Below are 4,306 nucleotides of genomic sequence, written 5' to 3' on the forward strand. Positions count from 1 at the left end.
CATTTTTGTCATTTTTGTCATTTTTGTCATTTTTGTCATTTTTGTCATTTTTGTCATTTTTGTCATTTTTGTCATTTTTGTCATTTTTGTCATTTTTGTCATTTTTGTCATTTTTGTCATTTTTGTCATTTTTGTCATTTTTGTCATTTTTGTCATTTTTGTCATTTTTGTCATTTTTGTCATTTTTGTCATTTTTGTCATTTTTGTCATTTTTGTCATTTTTGTCATTTTTGTCATTTTTGTCATTTTTGTCATTTTTGTCATTTTTGTCATTTTTGTCATTTTTGTCATTTTTGTCATTTTTGTCATTTTTGTCATTTTTGTCATTTTTGTCATTTTTGTCATTTTTGTCATTTTTGTCATTTTTGTCATTTTTGTCATTTTTGTCATTTTTGTCATTTTTGTCATTTTTGTCATTTTTGTCATTTTTGTCATTTTTGTCATTTTTGTCATTTTTGTCATTTTTGTCATTTTTGTCATTTTTGTCATTTTTGTCATTTTTGTCATTTTTGTCATTTTTGTCATTTTTGTCATTTTTGTCATTTTTGTCATTTTTGTCATTTTTGTCATTTTTGTCATTTTTGTCATTTTTGTCATTTTTGTCATTTTTGTCATTTTTGTCATTTTTGTCATTTTTGTCATTTTTGTCATTTTTGTCATTTTTGTCATTTTTGTCATTTTTGTCGTTTTTGTCATTTTTGTCATTTTTGTCATTTTTGTCATTTTTGTCATTTTTGTCATTTTTTCAATTTATTTTTTTCAAAATAGGAATCAGGACTTTCCAAAGCCATAGTTATTAGGTGGAAGGGTGAAACGGACGATTGATTTTTGACTTCCAATTTAATACAAAATCCATTTGAAACCATCAAAAATTTGTTTGGTTGCTTTACCCCTGAATCTATTTACCATGGTAAACATTTCTTCGAATTTAAGCGCATGTGACAAAAAAACTGTAGAAAAAAGGCGAAAGATCATAACTAAGTTAATTAAGTTTGCAGACGGTGGAAACCGGAGCAACTCGAAAAAAATTTAAGTGTTTAAAGGTGCAGGGTAGGTTAGTTGAAGAAAATTATTTAATGAAAACCCTATCATTCCCGAGTAGCAGTGTTTCCGTTTTTCTTCAACTTCGGTTGATTCTCAGTAAAAGTTTCAGGCTGTTCTCTCGCGGGTGATTCCTGGCCGGCCATCATCGGCGAGTAAGCCAAAACATCACCCACCAGTTCAGTTAGTGTAACGTTGGAGCTGAATTTGGTAAGCTCTGTTTTCTCTCGGTGGAGTTTCTATCGAACGGAAGCCGGTTTGAGTTTTCCCGCGCGGCCGTTTTTCCCCTGTGTAGTTTTTCGGCTGAAAGTGAAGATTCATTTGCAACATTAAGTATCATCGCAGTAGAAATTCAATATACATGCAAATTAGAGTGGAACGAATAAAATTCGTTGAAATAAAATATACCTAGTTTCCGTGAAATCTCGATTCCACTGAAAAAAGTTAAAATAACTGTCATCGTCAGGATTTTGTTCAGAAAATGTTCGCTTTTCACAATAGTTTGCTTCAATTGAATTAAAGTGAGCTATATACATTACAGCTGAAAAAGCTTCTTCCATCGTGCAATCAGCAGCTTTCTGTTTCTTTTTTTCCGAACGAAAAATGTAACAGACAGGTGGGTGGTTGGGAGGTCACAAAACGTGAGGACGCTTTTTTCCACTTCACTTTGCCGTCTAGCAATAGAACCGTCTTTTTTTTATTTTTTTTATTATGGTTTACCTTGTGGTACGAAGCGATGATTGAGATTATAAACTTGTACCTACAACTACCTCTTTAAAGAATTTTTTGTCAGTTATTTATTTCTACGTGATGTGTAACATAAACTAGTCTAGGGTAAAAAGATCGACATAAGATTTATTGAATTGTGACCAATTCAATCACATTGTTCGAATGGTAATGATTTGTTTGTTTCGTTTTTCTGAAACAAATGTTCATTATTTCTGTAAGTGTAACATCTAAATACTACACATCGAATTGATTAACGACCAGCGCACCCTACAGCTATGCAGCCATCAAGCGAGATGCAACTCTTTAGTTTAGCGATATTAGATCATTGTACGACGGTGTTCTGTTCCATTCCTTAGAAGTGAAGTGACTACCCGCCTATCACAAAAAAAAAAGCCAGCGACGGACGAGACCGCTTCATTCAGATCGATACTTAACGCTGTGCCCGGAGAACTGAAGTGATCATTCAGATTTGATGATGAGTCAAGTTTATCGAACGGCTAGCCAGCCTGATATGATTGTCAGTTACAGACTGTGTCGTCATTGTAATTACTCGGTGCTTTAAATTCCGGACAAAGTTTGTGAAAGGTGTAAGTGAGAAGATGGGAGGGTAAGGTGAGTTAAACATGCTTTTGGAATCTTTAAACAACAATCACTTTCGTCAACTAAATATTATTCACGCATGCCTAACTCCCTCGGCTATCAGCTATTTGTCAGCTAAAAGCGTATCTTAATTTGGCGAATGTGATTTACACTGCCGTTAGTGATAATTTCAAAGCTTGATTCTTACCTGTTTTTTCCTGTACCGCAATTTGAAAGGGAAAGTTGTTACGATGAGATAATTAAATTTGATCAGGAAGATAAATTCTTTCTGGTTAAAACCCCTGTTTACATTGTTATCGAACACAATTCACAGGTAATTTGATAATGTATAGCCAGCTGGTATATTTAAATTGGAGCAGCTTGAATTTGAAATCAAAAGTTTCAAAAGATTTCTTTTTAATTTTTTTTTAGTTTACAAATAAGTTGAGAGTGTCTTAGGACAATTCAATGTAGTGTTGAAAACTAAGTACTTACTAACGCAGGTTTCAGTGGTAAAATAGAGTTATCTTTATTCATGTTTCGTCAGTCTAGTCGTTACATAACTACACAATTCATCAGTGATTGCTATTGTCTCACTCTCGACTGCTGAGTTAACACGAACTCAGTTTGAGTAGTTCGACTCAACCGTGTGATGATGTAAACATTTATACTGTCATCATCATCACTATCCTATTGTTCAGCAATCATCATTAGAGTTGTTTTTGAAATCTCTTACGCACACTTGCTGAGCGTGTACAGATGAGATGGGACAATTAACCTCAAAAACTCTCGGTACAAAAAACGTGCAGCCGGTCGACAAACATGGTCATTATTGAGGCTGATTTTCCCAAAACTGAAAAGTGTTGGTGAAACAATAGGCATAATATCACAATCACTACCAGCGGCAAATAGGACTATTGCGAATTGCCCAAAGCAAGTGGAGAACCAAAACAAATATTGTTTTGGTTTTGCTGCAATCGGCAGCAATGTGGGAGCGGCTAGGGATCCGAAATAGGCTGAAACCATGAGTATCAACACCTTCAATCAATTCGTGAATTAAGAATGCTGAACAGCTTCGCATGTCTCGCCCATGGTAACGCCTTCGTGAACGCATCAGCTGGCTGATACTCAGTGGAGATGTGTCGCAAAGATAGCTGACCGTTTCTTATGATGTCCCTGATGAATGCATACTTAACGTCCAGATGCTTCATTCGCTTATGTGTTTGCGCCTCTTTCAGATACTGGATGCAAGGGATGTTGTCCTCCATTAACGTGAAAGGAATGCTAACCACACCCAATTCATCTAGGAAGTTTGCTAACCACAAACCTTCCTTGACTGCATGGCAAAGGGCTCCTGTCTCAGCTTCGGTCGACGACAGGCTGACCGTCTGCTGACGTTTCGTTGACCACGAAACTAGATTTCCGAGCATTATGTAAGCGTAGCCTGATACAGATCTTCGATCATCTGAGTCGTTGGCAAAATCTGCATCAGCATATCCGATGATTGCTTCCGCTTTCAAGCGGTGTGCTTACGGGTTCACAATCGGCCATACCAAATCGTTGCAGAACCTTTACGACGTATCATGATTGCGAAATCTCGATGACGCTATTCGGGAAGTCTCGCTCGATGGTCATCTCCAAGAAAGTCTTGACTTCCAGGAGATCGATCATCTTGAATAGCCTTCCAAGCTCGGTCTCGATCCAGATAACCTCTGAAATGTCTTTTCCGGCTATCAGGATGTCATCCACATACAGGATGTCATCCACGTACAGGATATCATCCACATACAGGATGAGGGTGAATCCTCGCTTACAGAATCGGTAAACGCAGCAGTCTCTTTAACGGATAGAAACCAAGCTTTCTTATCTCGTCGTCGAATCGCTGATTCCAAGCACGACCCGCTTGCTTCAAGCCGTACAGGTTTTTCTGTAATCGAACGACCTTCGATTTACCGAC

This window comes from Uranotaenia lowii, chromosome 2, assembly GCF_029784155.1.
Source record: "Uranotaenia lowii strain MFRU-FL chromosome 2, ASM2978415v1, whole genome shotgun sequence".
Taxonomy (NCBI): domain Eukaryota; kingdom Metazoa; phylum Arthropoda; class Insecta; order Diptera; family Culicidae; genus Uranotaenia; species Uranotaenia lowii.